This window comes from Bufo gargarizans, chromosome 5, assembly GCF_014858855.1.
Source record: "Bufo gargarizans isolate SCDJY-AF-19 chromosome 5, ASM1485885v1, whole genome shotgun sequence".
In the NCBI taxonomy this organism is placed as follows: domain Eukaryota; kingdom Metazoa; phylum Chordata; class Amphibia; order Anura; family Bufonidae; genus Bufo; species Bufo gargarizans.
The window spans coordinates 242,974,353-242,993,201 of NC_058084.1; the positions used below are offsets into that span (position 1 = coordinate 242,974,353).

Below are 18,849 nucleotides of genomic sequence, written 5' to 3' on the forward strand. Positions count from 1 at the left end.
ATAAATATAGACATATTTGGTATTGTTGCATCCGTAATGACCGGATCTATAAAACTATCACATGATCTGCCCAATCAAGTAAACGGTATAACTGTATATATTTTTTTAAATGACACCACACCAAACAGTTTTTTGTGTGACTTCACTTCCCAAAAATGAGATAAAAAGCAACCAGAAAGCCCAATGTACCTCAAAATGGTGGCAATAAAAGCTACAGCTTGTCCCACACAAAATAAGCCCTCATGCAGCTCTTTCAACAAAAATAAAAAAAAGTTAACCCTGACAGAAAATTCCAAGTAAGAAAATCCTGATGCTGCTCCCTCCCTTCTGAGCTCTGGCGTATCCCCAAATAACAGTTTGCGACCACAGTCGGGGTGTTACTGTGTTCAGGTGAAAGTGGGTAGAAAATTGTGTGGGGACACTATTTTCTTGTAAAATAAAAAACTACATTTTTTTTCATTTTCACAGCCAAGTATTAAAATTTCTATGAGACACTTGTTGAGTGAAATGCTCGGATAGTGTAGTTTACAAAATATGGTCACTTTTTGGGGGTTTTGACTGTGGGGGAACCTCAGGCCCTCTTCAAATACAACATGGTGCCCAAAGACCATTCCAACAAAATCTGCCCTCCAAAACCCATATGGCGCACCTTGCCTTCTGTACCCTGTCATGAACCCAAACAGCGGTGTATGACCACATATGGGGTGTTTCTGCAAACTACAGAATCAGGGTAATAATTATTGTGGTTTCTTTTGTTGTTATCCCTTGCTGTGTTCCAGAAAAAATTGATTATAATGGAAAATCTGCAAAAGAGAAATTTTGAAATGTCACCTCTATTTTGCTTCAATTCCTATGGAATACCTAAAGGGTTAACAACATTTCTAAAACCAGTTTAAGAACCGTGTTTTTCCCTTAATTGTCAGTTTTGCATTTGCAGTCGGACACTTCAGCTGTTAGTATGGCTGTAAAGCCGATCTGGGACAGTTCTTATTGGGAGCAGCCAAAGAGCAGGGTGGGTGGCTGTTCCCCACGGTTCCAGGTCGGGTTTTGGCTGAGATATAAAAACCCAGCCAGCACGTTCAGCTGGTGTGGATTATCCTCCATGTCAGAGAAGCTGTGGAGCCTGTATCTTGAGACACTGAGGCTGGGTTCACACCTGAGCGTTTTACAGCGCGTTCCTACGCGCTGTAAAACGCTCAACAAGGAGAAACCAATGATTCCCTATGGGAATGGTTCACACTTGGGCGTTTTACAGCGCGTACGATCGCGCTGTAAAACGCCCGACGCTCCAAAAAGTACATGAGCGACTTTTGGGGCGTTTGTGGCCATAGGACACTGTAGTGAATCACACAAACGCGCGTCAAACGCGCGTTTACTATTACAAAAACGCGCATAAAAATGTGCGTCAAAAACGCGCGTAAAACGCGCGTTTGCGCAACGCTCAAGTGTGAACCCAGCCTAAGGCCATCTATTTGTGAGATCCGCATGCTGGGGAAACAGGCCTCTAAAGCCTGCTGTGGACTGCGGGTGAAAATCTGCTGACCAGTTGAAGGCTTTTTGCACTGTGGACCGTTACTCTTGGCTATGTGTGAATAAACACTGAACTTTGCTTTACAACCTTGTTTTTGCTTCTGTACTGCATCCGCTTACCCTGCCTACTAGAGCGAATCCCCACAGTACAAATATGTGTTGCTAGCAGAACCATTGTAGCACCCCTGTGTGGGTTTGCAGACCGTTTTCTCCTAGCACGATTATTTTATGGTTGAGGTTTGTTTTCTGTTTGTTTTTGTAGGGTCTTTTATGTATACTGCCCCCCTTTAAATACTTATTTCCCATTTTTTTCCAGTATACTGTGGGGGGTCCTCACTTGTACCTTTCTCAGACAGGCGACACTTTAATTTTTTGAATACAAGCTCATGACAACCTTCAACACACTCATATCAGGAATTAATATGTCACATGGATTTATGTTCTTCTACGTCTTTTACGGAATTTATCCCTTCGACCTCTAACGTTCATCACATTCATGGACTAAACATCTATCAGGTGACAATAAAATGTTCACACTCCTTATTTCTAACTGCTAAAACAATTTATTGCTACAACTCTTGGTTTACTCGTCGACTCATAATGACCTGACTTAGGGTACTTTCACACTTGCGGCAGGACGGATCCGACAGGCTGTTCACCCTGTCGGATCCGCCCTGCGGCTATTTCGCCGTACCGCCGCTCCGTCCCCATTGACTATAATGGGGATGGGGGAGGAGCTCCAGCGCAGCACGGCGGTGCACAGAGAAAGGGCGCCGGACTAAAATTACTGCATGTCAGGCTTTTTAGTCCGGCGGCTTTCTCCGTGCACCGTCGTTCTGCGCCGGAACTCCTCCCCGTCCCCATTATAGTCCACGGGGATGGAGCGGCGGTCCGCTGGCACGGCGAAATAGCCGCAGGATGGATCCGACATGGTGAACAGCCTGTCGGATCCGTCCTGCCGCAAGTGTGAAAGTAGCCTTACATCACTTGTCTCACATACCTCATGTGACAAACCACCCGCCAATCCCATCGCACTATGCCACAGTTGCCATACAGGTCTCATCCACTAGAGACTTGTGGAGGTGAATCCACTGTGAGCACTGTAGATGTTTAAGATTGGTTGGTGTGCCCATACATGATACAATCATAAAAATAAAATTATCGATTTCACGCTGGAAATCAGATTAATTTGCTGCCACCGCTCTTCGTATTGAATCGAGGTGAAGAGACCCCGGCTAGCTAATCCTAAAGGAAAGAAACGGTTATTTGCAGCCTAGCTAACAAATTAACAATTTATAAAAAAAATAAGACAATGCGGTAGTATGTCTCCTCTGAGGACAAAGTTCTTCACATAAACCAGATAATCATGGAACACGGGCAAAACTGGAACTATGCAATCATTCGTTTTATTCTAAAAACTATACACAAAAAATATATACATTAAACCTCACAGATAAATATACATGCCAGTCGAAAAGATTGGTTGGATAGAAATAGGTAAGAGGTGGCAGGGAATAGAATGTCTGTAAGTTCAGAATTACCATGGTATAGTACAGTAAAAAAGTTTTTGTAAGGAATAATCCAAGATGGCGGTGTGCCCGTGTCCAGCGGGTGGTCGTAATGTTAGTCAACATCAGATGGTAGGTGAAGGACGCAGGACCTCAGTGTGTCACTGTTTATACCCACTCTGAAGCGGGGAGTGGTTATGACACGTACTGGTCCAGCCTTGTGTAATTGGAACAGGGGCAGTCCTTTGCCCCATAGGGAGAAAATTTGGCAGAATCTTTGCTTTGCCCGTTTCTCTGTACCCGTAAGTCCAATCAAGAAATAGAGTTGATATTGATAATCAGTACAATTTTACGCATCATCTGATACCAAATATGACTGGACGACAATACAGTGTGCCTGAGAACCTTTATATCTCAGAGCGGGAATCTCTGATTTGCCCGTGGGTTTCCTGGAAGGTGTGTTATAATAATCGGAACAATTCCTGAAGAGATTATTCATTTTGTATTTTCCTATCCTATGAAATATGGGAAAATATGAGATGTATGGAATGGAGGGTGACTGCAAGGTCACCTTTCTCCCTGTATCATCCAGCTGTCTGATACAGATCTGTCCTTTTTATTTTTAAGCTTTCTGATGAGGCTTAAGGTGTGAGGCTTCCTGCTGGGGTTGGAGCCGCTCCGACTACAGAAAGGGAGTTTTTATGAGGTTCTGTCAAGAAAATACTAGCTTGATGGGTACTTAACCTGGCATAGGGGCAGCAAGAGTCTTTGGCAAGGAGGTGCTAATTGTACCTTTGATCTGTGAGCTGTGCTAGCAAGGGTGAATTACTTTGGGTTGAAAAAAGATTTTAACTCTTTGTGTGCAGGCGAAGGCTCTGGTGATTTTAAAACTGGACGCATTCGCAATTTCTTCATGTTGCTGAGATCACAAATTGTCACACCTCACTATTCCTATGTACTGGAATTTTAGAAACTCCCTCCTAGATGTGACTGTTGGCATGTAAAATACTTCTTATAGCCAAGCTATTTATTACTAGGCACTAAAAGAATATTGAACCACCAAAACTAGAAGAGGTTATTTCTTCTATCTCAACTACATGCTCACAACTTATTTCTGTGGCAGATTTTTTTTTCTGCCATGCAGCTGGAAGTATGCCTGGACATTTTCTGTAAAATGTGAATAGGGTTATGCAAACCATATTCACATACAGTTGTATTAAAAATAATAGCAGTTCAAAATCCTTCTAATAGCTTTAATTTCCATACACACAAATGCATTGGGAACACTACACATTCTATTCCAAATCAAAACATGAAAAATAAAATTTGTGTTGTTCCTCTAAAAAAATTGAAGAAAAGTAAATATTAGGCTAGTTTCACACTAGCGTTCGGCTGTCCGCTCGTGAGCTCCGTTTAAAGGGGCTCACGAGCGGACCCGAACGCTTCCGTCCAGCCCTGATGCAGTCTGAATGGATGCGGATCCGCTCAGACTGCATCAGTCTGGCGGCGTTCAGCCTCCGCTCCGCTCAGCAGGCGGACACCTGAACGCTGCTTGCAGCGTTCGGGTGTCCGCCTGGCAGTGCGGAGGCGAGCGGATCCGTCCAGACTTACAATGTAAGTCAATGGGGACGGATCCGTTTGAAGATGCCACAATATGGCTCAATTTTCAAGCAGATCCGTCCCCCATTGACTTTCAATGTAAAAGTCTGGACGGATCAGCTCAGGCTAATTTCACACTGGTGGTTACATTAGGCCTTAACCAGGTATAACACTTTCACAAATGTAATTGAAATCTTAAACAATGCCTAAGCATAATAAAGGCATGGTAATGTTGCTGCAAACAGGATTCCTGGTTCTGTATATCCAGGAGTAATATAAAAATATCCAATAAAAATTCAAGTCATGGAGCAATACAATATACACTCACCTAAAGAATTATTAGGAACACCATACTAATACGGTGTTGGACCCCCTTTTGCCTTCAGAACTGCCTTAATTCTACGTGGCATTGATTCAACAAGGTGCTGATAGCATTCTTTAGAAATGTTGGCCCATATTGATAGGATAGCATCTCGCAGTTGATGGAGATTTGAGGGATGCACATCCAGGGCACGAAGCTCCCGTTCCACCACATCCCAAAGATGCTCTATTGGGTTGAGATCTGGTGACTGTGGGGGCCATTTTAGTACAGTGAACTCATTGTCATGTTCAAGAAACCAATTTGAAATGATTCGAGCTTTGTGTCATGGTGCATTATCCTGCTGGAAGTAGCCATCAGAGGATGGGTACATGGTGGTCATGAAGGGATGGACATGGTCAGAAACAATGCTCAGGTAGCCCGTGGCATTTAAATGATGGCCAATTGGCACTAAGGGGCCTAAAGTATGCCCAGAAAACATCCCCCACACCATTACACCACCACCACCACCAGCCTGCACAGTGTTAACAAGGCATGATGGATACATGTTCTCATTCTGTTTACACCAAATTCGGACTCTACCATTTGACTGTCTCAACAGAAATTGAGACTCATCAGACCAGGCAACATTTTTCCAGTCTTCAACAGTCCAATGAGCTTGTGCAAATTGTAGCCTCTTTTTCCTATTTGTAGTGAGATGAGTGGTACCCGTTGGGGTCTTCTGCTGTTGTAGCCCACCCTTCTTCCCCATTCTGACATTCAGTTTGGAGTTCAGGAGATTTGCTTGACCAGGACCACAACCCTACATTCATTGAAGCAACTGCCATGTGATTGGTTGACTAGATAATTGCATTGATGAGAAATAGAACAGGTGTTCCTAATAATTCTTTAGGTGAGTGTATACTGTGGGAAGAGGGGATGTATTAAGACTGGCATTTTCAGAATTAATAATTTTGGTCATCATTAGGGGATCCATTTCTTATGCAATAGTATCAAACTGGTGTAAAGCAGAACTGTCTTAGTTGCCCATAGCAGACAATCAGATTCCACTTTTCATTTTTGACAGCCAGTTCTACTTTATACCAGTTTGATAAACGATGTCATAGATGCATTTAGTATTGATCTAATCGTACTGACTGAAAAAAAGTAAGTCATCATGTTATTTAAGCCAAAAAATGAACGCTGCTAAATTTATAACATAAAAACTCAGTGGCAGTATTGCAGTTTTTTTTCCCATCACCCTCCCAGAAACAGTTAATAAAAGTTAATCATTAAGTTTTGTGGAAGGTGACCATGAACAAATGAAAAAAAATTGTCATTAAGGTCCAAAACAGGCTTGGCAATGAGGGATTAATGACTAATGAGATCCATTTTTAAAGACCTATTGTAAAAGATAGAATGGAATAAAAATATTCACACCTAAATGGTGAATTTTACAGTACGTTTTTTGTAACTAGCCTGTATGAACTTGTATTTATTACATGTAAGCTGCCCCTCTGGAGAAATAATTGCACAGCATTAGCATATATATTACATGGCACAAAACTATAGGAGACTTAAATAATCTTCCATAGAAGGTTTCTGTTATATGAGGGGGTTTTCTGTGCTCTGTTATTAGAACAAGTCAGACAGTACGTCAAAAGGATCACATTTGAAAACAGGCAATCTATGCATGTAGGACTGTTGGAAAAAGGGGAATCTTTTTTGGGAAGATGTAACACAAGGGAAAAGTGCAGTTGTCCAAAGAAGCCAATTACGGGACAAGTGCCTCCTATCTTAAGTAACTCTCCCTCAGAGGCTGTTTTCCTGCTAAAGGGCCCCTGCAGCCTGGGGATATCAAATCCACTTAAAGTAGAAATGTAATGAGTTTGTAATCCCTGTGGGTAATAGAAAAGGAGAATATAATTAGCAGAAGAAAACTGAATGAAGATAAATTAAGTTCAGAAAGAAATGATTTCTATTAACAGTGAGAGTTAATTCCTATGCTCACAACTGAAAATACTTTTTTTTCTGTAAGTAAGGATTACTAAAATTAATTTCGTCATATACAATGGCAAAACTTGTAATTAAATAGCACCTGTCAACAGGCTCAACCCTATTAAACCATACATAGGGTTGCATGGTAGATATGATCCTGCTGATTTAAGTGATACCTGGATGGCAAAAATTCAGGGTGTCGTTCCAGAGAAAACAGAGCTTAATTCCAAATGCAAATTAGGACTTCAGTGCACCGAGGGCAGGACTTAGCTCCTTGGTGTACCTCCACTCCATCCAAGCTTGACAGGGCCGACATCATTATTGTCCTTTTGCTTGTCTCTGTAATCCTGCGCATGCGCTGTAAATGGTATCATCTGCACAGTACATCTTCTTCAGGTCTCCCCACTCCTGTTGTCGACTATAGAATCTATGGCACATTCCATGTTGAAATGTTTTTAGCATGTACAGTATATGACAAGTATAAACAAGGCTTGAACGGAGCAGGACACAACACTCTGATCTCCCAGCATCATATAAAAGATTTTGCATGGACAACAGGTGTGTGCTTTAGGATGCCAGGACTGGTTTTAAGTCCCAGTCTGCTTCTTATTCCCATGTACTCTGTCTATGGCCCATTATTCTGGATCAGTGCTATCTGCTAATGTCTCAGCTAGAGGTGAGCAAATCTTTAAACATTGTATTGATACTCCAAAATGCAAATCACTCTGTCATTTCAAATCTAGGGAATCAATTCTACCATTTCAAGGCTCTAGGTCAGAGATGGTGAACTGTTTAGAGACAAAGTACCCAAACTGCACCCCAAAACCCGCTTATTTATTGCAAAGTGCCAACACAGCAATTTAACCTGAATACTACAGTCCAGTATGGTATATATTTCATGCACTTTATCATTTAGCTATAATAGCCTGCCTTCAATGAGCTTCCTGTGCTCTACATAGCACGCCCTGCGCTGATGAAGGGCAGGAAAAGTCCAAGGCATATTGGCATCTTAGACTAGTGTGCGGGTGCCCACAGAGACGGTTCTGAGTGCCGCCTCTGGTACATGTGCCATAGGTTCGCCACCACTGCCCTAGGTCCTACACTAGTAAATACTAACAGGAGTGTCGACTATTTTCAGGATATTATAAGGTTGCTGCTGCTGCATTGAGAGAGGGAGATATTGTGGCGGAACCCGCCTCGCCACTGGGCATTGGAGAGGCCTGGATGCCCGCCTCCTACCTGCTGACTATGGCCCCTGGTGATTTGGTACGTTTGAATGCAATATTTGGGCATGTGGTATTTTATATTGCTGCTACTGGCCCTTTAATGGCCATGTTATGACTTTTAGGAACAATGCCCTTTTAAGACTGTGTAGCAGATTGCATTCAGGCTGTCTTAAATACTATGCATGTTATTATGTGTTCGGTTGAATTGTATATGTGTATGCCAGGGTTCAAGTTAGTCCATTACGTTTGGTAATTGTATTTTGTGGATTGCGTCTGAGACAATGCTTATTGTGTTTTGTTAATTACATCTCAGACAAGGCTCATTGTGTTTTGTTTATTGCGTTACAGACAGAGGGAAGGGGGTTTTGTGTACAATTGCTGGGAAGGTTTAAATACTGTAGATACATATGATTGGCTGTTTTGCAGAGCCTGTGGGTGGTACCTTGTTGGAAGATGTGTATAAATCAATGCTTGTGTTAAAATAAAGAGAGTTCCTGTTTTAAACCTCAAGGTGAAGTGTCGTCTCATCCTTGGGGGAGGATTTATTGCATGCTGTCCCAGTTTGACTGCTAGGAGTGAAAACCTATTCGTATGGTTCCTATTCAACTGCCTACAGCATTCATTGCTGGGAGAGGATTTATATGCTGGTTCGGTGATTGTGGTGTCTGCCAGAGTGCTTGGAAGCCTCAGGAAAACGCTAGGCGCATCCGTAAACGGAGGTACTCAGTCGGGGTGCCAGGTGATCCGTTACATTGGTGGCAAGCAGTGGGATGGCGTCCTAGTGCGAGGAGAAGCAGCTCAGAGACACCGGTAACGTGTGGAGTTACAAATTGAGGGCAAACGCTAGCACTCGTGCAGCGCCCCTGGGAGCAGAGGTATCCAGCGACTTGGAGCAGACAAGTATGGAAGGCTCTGAAGATGACTGGCTGGCCGAGGTGAGGCAGCGAGTGGACCAGTATGGAGATAATGTGTCCATGGATATATGCCAGGCCATCTGGAACCAGGTCACAGCCAAGCGACACGCAAGGATGGAACGAGAATTCCGACTGGCGAAAGAGAGAGAAATTGCCCAGCAGCCGAGCAGAGGCTGCATCCGAGGAGGTAAGCCGTTTCCCCTTGAGGTGGCCAGAGGAACCCGAAGTAGGGGTCCTCATAGACTGGTCCTGTGAGGAACCACAACAGGCAGGTGGAGACGGGACCGAGGTCTCTCCACCGGGATGCTGGGCAGCTGGCCCAGACCCTCAGCAGCAGCCGGAGTTGCCAGGTGTGGACGCAGGTGGTCCTTACTCGCAAATGTTGAGGGACCTCACAGACTGGTCCTGGGAAGACCCACAGATGGCAGGTGGAGATGGGACCGAGATCTCTCTACCGGCCCTACAGGGATACTGGGCAGCCGGCCCAGATCTCCAACTCCAGCAGCAGTACCAGGAGGAGGAGGAAAGCAACCCCTCCCCTCCACAGCCAACTCCAAACCAGGTACTGGGGTCAGTAGAGGAGTCGTTAGCCCCCTCTCAGCAGAAGAGCTGGCATCTGGGCAGAGCGCCGCTGGCCTCTGCCCTACTTGTCCCCTTACTACCCAGCAGGAATGTACTCCAGTCCCTCCAGCAGAAGAGCTGGCATCAGGGCAGAGAGCCGCTAGCCTCTGCTCCACCGACCCCCTTGTTACAGGGCTGGCTTGTACCCCCCTCGCCCCAGCAGAATTGCTGGCATCAGTGCAGAACACCGCTGGCCGCTGTTCCCCAAGTAGCCCCAGCAGTTTGCCTAGCACACCAAGGGGAGACAGCAAGCCCCACAACAGTGCAGATGGGACCATAGTCTCTGTACCTGCACCACTGGAGATATGAACAGTCTGTCCTGGTCCACAACAACAGGACAATGTATTGGAAGGAGAGGCAGTCTGTTTTCCCCTACAACAAGGGAGGGTGTCGCAGAGAGAGGAGCCTGTTACCCCTTCCCCTCAGCAACAGCTTTGTTCAACCAGGGGAGAGGGCACCCTGGTTACCTTCCCCCCCAAGTCATGGATCTACAACTGGGCACAAGTGGCAGGGGGCCATAGGGACAACTACACCCTTGGAGAAAGGCCGGCTGACTATCAGAGCCCCAGACCGCCTGGAGGTCTGGAGTCTGGATAGTCTCAATGGGAAAGGGGAGAAATGTGGCGGAACCCGCCTCGCCACTGGGCATTGGAGAGGCCTGGATGCCCGCCTCCTACCTGCTGACTATGGCCCCTGGTGATTTGGTACGTTTAAATGCAATATTTGGGCATGTGGTATTTTATATTGCTGCTACTGGCCCTTTAATGGCCATGTTATGACTTTTAGGAACAATGCCCCTTTAAGACTGTGTAGCAGATTGCATTCAGGCTGTCTTAAATACTATGCATGTTATTATGTGTTCGGTTGAATTGTATATGTGTATGCCAGGGTTCAAGTTAGTCTATTACGTTTGGTAATTGTATTTTGTGGATTGCGTCTGAGACAATGCTTATTGTGTTTTGTTAATTACATCTCAGACAAGGCTCATTGTGTTTTGTTTATTGCGTTACAGACAGAGGGAAGGGGGTTTTGCGCACAATTGCTGGGAAGGTTTAAATACTGTAGATACATATGATTGGCTGTGGGTGGTACCTTGTTGGAAGATGTGTATAAATCAATGCTTGTGTTAAAATAAAGAGAGTTCCTGTTTTAAACCTCAAGGTGAAGTGTCGTCTCATCCTTGGGGGAGGATTTATTGCATGCTGTCCCAGTTTGACTGCTAGGAGTGAAAACCTATTCGTATGGTTCCTATTCAACTGCCTACAGCATTCATTGCTGGGAGAGGATTTATATGCTGGTTCGGTGATTGTGGTGTCTGCCAGAGTGCTTGGAAGCCTCAGGAAAACGCTAGGCGCATCCGTAAACGGAGGTACTCAGTCGGGGTGCCAGGTGATCCGTTACAGATATGAAGGCTGACACTGGAAGAAAAGCACGCCCACGCTGCCTGTGAATTCTTTGAGGACGTGTATACAAAGATATTGGAGAAATGCGTCAAGTCTCATTAGAAAGATGGAAATTGACCCACACAGAGCATAATTCCATAGAAAGTTAGAGTACTGCAATCATTTGCTACTGTATTGCACATCCATTATACAGTATTATACAGTATTATACAGTAGGCCACTTATAATTACCAGGCTTTGCATTCAGCCTTTTGGAGCTGCTTTAGTTATATAATTATAGCCTTACCATAAAGAATAATAAAAGGAAAAAGCATATGTTTATTAATCATGACCATTTCAGCATGTTTTCTTTCCCTATTTATGATGCTTATTTGCTTCTTTGTTTCAAGGTTTTCTTATACCATGAAATCCGTAGCACACAGAAACCACAGCTGACATTTTATGTAGGTCATGAGATAACGCTGATTCAGACTGAAGGGCTTGAGGTCACATAGAGGTGTAAGTCGCTCAGTTGTTTCTTCCCTGTGCTTCCATTAATGCGCTGACAATGGTACACAGTAGTAACTAATGTTTAATGGTTAAATTACACAAGAGCAAAACATGATGGCAAGTACATAGGACGCTTTCATAAAAAGTAAAAACATACTATTCCAATAGAGATAAAGAACAGACTATGTTTAGCATGTCCATGTAATCAGTATTAAAATCAAATACTATGGCTTATGAAGTTCAAGCACCTAATATGGCAGTAAACATTATACTAAGAATAAAACACACCATATTTTTTGCTTTATAAGATGCACCTGATCATAAGACACAACTAGATTTTAGAGGACAAAAATCAGAAAAAAATATTTTCCCTCAGATCAGATGCCCAATCTGTATCAGACCTCCCCTGTCAGACCCCCAATTGATCAGACCTCAGATCAGACTCTCCAACCAGATCCCCAATCTGTATTAGAGATCAGATCAAGCATAAAATAAATAAATGAACTTACACCTCCTGCTCTGGACAGTGCAATCTTCAACTCAATCCGGACACTATGCATCACTAGGCCCGGAAGAAAACCAAGGAGAAGTGAGTACATGCTCTTCCTACATACAAATAAATGCTTCCATAATGTAAGTGCTCATTAGTAGGGATGAGCGAACTCGAACTGTATAGTTCGGGTTCGTACCGAATTTTGGGGTGTCCGTGACACGGACCCGAACCCGGACATTTTCGTAAAAGTCCGGGTTCGGGTTCGGTGTTCGTCGCTTTCTTCGCGCTTTTGTGACGCTTTCTTGGCGCTTTTTGAAAGGCTGCTAAGCAGCCAATCAACAAGCGTCATACTACTTGCCCCAAGAGGCCATCACAGCCATGCCTACTATTGGCATGGCTGTGATTGGCCAGAGCACCATGTGACCCAGCCTCTATTTAAGCTGGAGTCACATAGCGCCGCCCGTCACTCTGCTCTGATTAGCGTAGGGAGAGGTTGCGGCTGCGACAGTAGGGCGAGATTAGGCAGATTAACTCCTCCAAAGGACTTGATTAACTGATCGATCTGCAGCTGTGGATCATTGAGCTGCTGATCCTCAATTGCTCACTGTTTTTAGGCTGCCCAGACCGTTTGTCAGTCACATTTTTCTGGGGTGATCGGCGGCCATTTTGTGTCTTGTGGTGCGCCAGCACAAGCTGCGACCAAGTGCATTTAACCCTCAATGGTGTGGTTGTTTTTTGGCTAAAGCCTACATCAGGGTGAAGCTGTCACACCAAGTGCATTTAACCCTCAGTAGTGTGGTTGGTCAAGCTATCACACCAAGTGCATTTAACCAGCAATAGTCTGTTCATTTTTTGGCCATATACTACATCAGGGGCAAGCTGCGCCCATCACCAAGTGCATTTAACCAGCAATAGTGTGGTTATTTTTTGGCCATATCCCAGTCTAATTCTGTCACTAAATCCATACCGGTCACCCAGCGCCTAAATACTAGGCCTCAAATTTATATCCCGCTAAATCTCTCGTTACCGCTGTCCTGTTGTGGCTGGGAAAGTTATTTAGTGTCCGTCAAAGCACATTTTTTGTTCTGGGTTGAAATACAATTCCCAATTTAGCAATTTAAAAATTTAGTGGTTTCTGCTGTATCAGATCTATTTGAAATCTATCCCTAAAAGGGTATATAATATTCAAGGTGCACATAGGGTCATTCAGAATAACTTCACACACCCGCTACTGTGCATTTCCAAGTCTAATTCTGTCACTAAACCCATACCTGTCACCCAGCGCCTAAATACTAGGCCTCAAATTTATATCCAGCTAAATCTGTCCTTAGTGCTGTAGCTGGGCGAGTTATTTAGTGTCCGTTCAAGCACATTTCTTGTTCTGGGTTGAAATACAATTCCCAATTTAGCAATTTCATAACTTAGTGGTTTCTGCTATATCAGAGCTATTTGAAATCTATCCCTAAAAGGGTATATAATATTCAAGGTGCACATTGGGTCATTCAGAATAACTTCACACACACCCGCTACTGTGTATTTCCAAGTCTAATTCTGTCACTAAACCCATACCTGTCACCCAGCGCCTAAATACTAGGCCTCAAATTTATATCCTGCTAAATCTCTCGTTAGTGCTGTAGCTGGGCGAGTTATTTAGTGTCCGTTCAAGCACATTTCTTGTTCTGGGTTGAAATACAATTCCCAATTTAGCAATTTCATAATTTAGTGGTTTCTGCTATATCAGAGCTATTTGAAATCTATCCCTAAAAGGGTAGATCATATTGAAGGTGCACATAGGGACATTCAGAATAACTTCACACACACCCGCTACTGTGTATTTCCAAGTCTAATTCTGTCACTAAACCCATACCTGTCACCCAGCGCCTAAATACTAGGCCTCAAATTTATATCCAGCTAAATCTGTCCTTAGTGCTGTAGCTGGGCGAGTTATTTAGTGTCCGTTCAAGCACATTTCTTGTTCTGGGTTGAAATACAATTCCCAATTTAGCAATTTCATAATTTAGTGGTTTCTGCTATATCAGAGCTATTTGAAATCTATCCCTAAAAGGGTATATAATATTCAAGGTGCACATTGGGTCATTCAGAATAACTTCACACACACCCGCTACTGTGTATTTCCAAGTCTAATTCTGTCACTAAACCCATACCTGTCACCCAGCGCCTAAATACTAGGCCTCAAATTTATATCCTGCTAAATCTCTCGTTAGTGCTGTAGCTGGGCGAGTTATTTAGTGTCCGTTCAAGCACATTTCTTGTTCTGGGTTGAAATACAATTCCCAATTTAGCAATTTCATAATTTAGTGGTTTCTGCTATATCAGAGCTATTTGAAATCTATCCCTAAAAGGGTATATAATATTCAAGGTGCACATTGGGTCATTCAGAATAACTTCACACACACCCGCTACTGTGTATTTCCAAGTCTAATTCTGTCACTAAACCCATACCTGTCACCCAGCGCCTAAATACTAGGCCTCAAATTTATATCCTGCTAAATCTCTCGTTAACGCTGTCCTGTTGTGGCTGGGAAAGTTATTTAGTGTCCGTCAAAGCACATTTTTTGTTCTGGGTTGAAATACAATTCCCAATTTAGCAATTTCATAATTTAGTGGTTTCTGCTATATCAGAGCTATTTGAAATCTATCCCTAAAAGGGTATATAATATTCAAGGTGCACATTGGGTCATTCAGAATAACTTCACACACACCCGCTACTGTGTATTTCTAAGTCTAATTCTGTCACTAAACCCATACCTGTCACCCAGCGCCTAAATACTAGGCCTCAAATTTATATCCTGCTAAATCTCTCGTTAGTGCTGTAGCTGGGCGAGTTATTTAGTGTCCGTTCAAGCACATTTCTTGTTCTGGGTTGAAATACAATTCCCAATTTAGCAATTTCATAATTTAGTGGTTTCTGCTATATCAGAGCTATTTGAAATCTATCCCTAAAAGGGTATATAATATTCAAGGTGCACATTGGGTCATTCAGAATAACTTCACACACACCCGCTACTGTGTATTTCCAAGTCTAATTCTGTCACTAAACCCATACCTGTCACCCAGCGCCTAAATACTAGGCCTCAAATTTATATCCTGCTAAATCTCTCGTTAACGCTGTCCTGTTGTGGCTGGGAAAGTTATTTAGTGTCCGTCAAAGCACATTTTTTGTTCTGGGTTGAAATACAATTCCCAATTTAGCAATTTCATAATTTAGTGGTTTCTGCTATATCAGAGCTATTTGAAATCTATCCCTAAAAGGGTATATAATATTCAAGGTGCACATTGGGTCATTCAGAATAACTTCACACACACCCGCTACTGTGTATTTCTAAGTCTAATTCTGTCACTAAACCCATACCTGTCACCCAGCGCCTAAATACTAGGCCTCAAATTTATATCCTGCTAAATCTCTCGTTAGTGCTGTAGCTGGGCGAGTTATTTAGTGTCCGTTCAAGCACATTTCTTGTTCTGGGTTGAAATACAATTCCCAATTTAGCAATTTCATAATTTAGTGGTTTCTGCTATATCAGAGCTATTTGAAATCTATCCCTAAAAGGGTATATAATATTCAAGGTGCACATTGGGTCATTCAGAATAACTTCACACACACCCGCTACTGTGTATTTCTAAGTCTAATTCTGTCACTAAACCCATACCTGTCACCCAGCGCCTAAATACTAGGCCTCAAATTTATATCCTGCTAAATCTCTCGTTAACGCTGTCCTGTTGTGGCTGGGAAAGTTATTTAGTGTCCGTCAAAGCACATTTTTTGTTCTGGGTTGAAATACAATTCCCAATTTAGCAATTTCATAATTTAGTGGTTTCTGCTATATCAGAGCTATTTGAAATCTATCCCTAAAAGGGTATATAATATTCAAGGTGCACATTGGGTCATTCAGAATAACTTCACACACACCCGCTACTGTGTATTTCTAAGTCTAATTCTGTCACTAAACCCATACCTGTCACCCAGCGCCTAAATACTAGGCCTCAAATTTATATCCTGCTAAATCTCTCGTTAGTGCTGTAGCTGGGCGAGTTATTTAGTGTCCGTTCAAGCACATTTCTTGTTCTGGGTTGAAATACAATTCCCAATTTAGCAATTTCATAATTTAGTGGTTTCTGCTATATCAGAGCTATTTGAAATCTATCCCTAAAAGGGTATATAATATTCAAGGTGCACATTGGGTCATTCAGAATAACTTCACACACACCCGCTACTGTGTATTTCCAAGTCTAATTCTGTCACTAAACCCATACCTGTCACCCAGCGCCTAAATACTAGGCCTCAAATTTATATCCTGCTAAATCTCTCGTTAGTGCTGTAGCTGGGCGAGTTATTTAGTGTCCGTTCAAGCACATTTCTTGTTCTGGGTTGAAATACAATTCCCAATTTAGCAATTTCATAATTTAGTGGTTTCTGCTATATCAGAGCTATTTGAAATCTATCCCTAAAAGGGTATATAATATTCAAGGTGCACATTGGGTCATTCAGAATAACTTCACACACACACGCTTCTGTGCATTTCCAAGTCTAATTCTGTCACTAAATCCATACCGGTCACCCAGCGCCTAAATACTAGGCCTCAAATTTATATCCCGCTGAATTTGAATACAATACATTGGGCCAAATAATATATTTGTTGTTGTGGTGAACCATAACAATGAGAAAAACATCTAGTAAGGGACGCGGACGTGGACATGGTCGTGGTGGTGTTAGTGGACCCTCTGGTGCTGGGAGAGGACGTGGCCGTTCTGCCACATCCACACGTCCTAGTGTACCAACTACCTCAGGTCCCAGTAGCCGCCAGAATTTACAGCGATATATGGTGGGGCCCAATGCCGTTCTAAGGATGGTAAGGCCTGAGCAGGGACAGGCATTAGTCAATTGGGTGGCCGACAGTGGATCCAGCACGTTCACATTATCTCCCACCCAGTCTTCTGCAGAAAGCGCACAGATGGCGCCTGAAAACCAACCCCATCAGTCTGTCACATCACCCCCATGCATACCAGGGAAACTGTCTCAGCCTCAAGTTATGCAGCAGTCTCTTATGCTGTTTGAAGACTCCGCTGGCAGGGTTTCCCAAGGGCATCCACCTAGCCCTTCCCCAGCGGTGAAAGACATAGAATGCACTGACGCACAACCACTTATGTTTCCTGATGATGAGGACATGGGAATACCACCTCAGCATGTCTCTGATGATGACGAAACACAGGTGCCAACTGCTGCGTCTTTCTGCAGTGTGCAGACTGAACAGGAGGTCAGGGATCAAGACTGGGTGGAAGACGATGCAGGGGACGATGAGGTCCTAGACCCCACATGGAATGAAGGTCGTGCCACTGACTTTCACAGTTCGGAGGAAGAGGCAGTGGTGAGACCGAGCCAACAGCGTAGCAAAAGAGGGAGCAGTGGGCAAAAGCAGAACACCCGCCGCCAAGAGACTCCGCCTGCTACTGACTGCCGCCATCTGGGACCGAGCACCCCAAAGGCAGCTTCAAGGAGTTCCCTGGCATGGCACTTCTTCAAACAATGTGCTGACGACAAGACCCGAGTGGTTTGCACGCTGTGCCATCAGAGCCTGAAGCGAGGCATTAACGTTCTGAACCTGAGCACAACCTGCATGACCAGGCACCTGCATGCAAAGCATAAACTGCAGTGGAGTAAACACCTTAAAACCAAGGAAGTCACTCAGGCTCCCCCTGCTACCTCTTCTGCTGCTGCCGCCTCGGCCTATTCTGCTGCTGCCGCCTCGGCCTCTTCCTCCGCCTCTGGAGGAACGTTGGCACCTGCCGCCCAGCAAACAGGGGATGTACCACCAACACCACCACCACCACCTCCGTCACCAAGCGTCTCAACCATGTCACACGCCAGCGTTCAGCTCTCCATCTCACAAACATTTGATAGAAAGCGTAAATTCCCACCTAGCCACCCTCGATCCCTGGCCCTGAATGCCAGCATTTCTAAACTACTGGCCTATGAAATGCTGTCATTTAGGCTGGTGGTGTCACGGCTGTTTAAGGGTAACAAGAGTATACACAGTAAAAAGAGCTACTGACCGGACCCAAACTAGGGAAGAGAAAGGGTGACCCCTGTCAGACCCTCAACACTCTCCCTATGCTGCTAAAGCACATGCCCGGATCCAAATGGTGGAACGAGGCATGCCCGCGTACCTTAGACTGATGAGCCCTGTAACCCCTACAATAGTGGAAGGGGCACGGCCTCCGATGCCCTGCACAGAATAAGGAGGGAACCGGGGCCACCTCAGATCCAGTCAGGAAATCACCAGGTACATAACAAAGTCTGCACACTTAGCTGATGGAGCTGCAGCCGTAGAGAAGACGGATCCAAGGACCGCTGGCAATATCCGGAGTGCTTGCAGCAGCAGAACACAGGTCCAGAGAACTAGTAGCTAAAGGAGTGAAGATACTCAAGGCAGAGCTACAACTGAAAGGAGAAATATAATCCACGCCCTGCAATAGGAGGAGGGGTGATTTAAAGGCAGAGAAATCAAACGCAGGAGAGACAGCTGAGAGTAAGACCTCATCACAGGGGCGGAGAAACAGAACAGTGAGAAAACCTCCAACCCTAAGTGACATCATCACAGGGGTGGAGACACAGAGCTTTGAGAACGTCTCAAAGCTCTGGTAGTGACAGTACCCCCCCTTCTACGGGTGGACTCTGGACACCCAGGACCCACCTTCCCAGGATGAGCCCTATGAAATGCCCTGATAAGGCGAGTGGCTTTAATGTCCGA

General features: G+C 44.2%; 1 protein-coding gene across 1 annotated transcript in view; it reads right to left on the minus strand.

Moving 5' to 3' along the window:
- The window catches only part of VWC2 (von Willebrand factor C domain containing 2), an 822,025-nt gene that overhangs the window by 425,673 nt on the left and 377,503 nt on the right, over positions 1-18,849 (minus strand). The gene's annotated exons all lie outside the window — the stretch shown is intronic.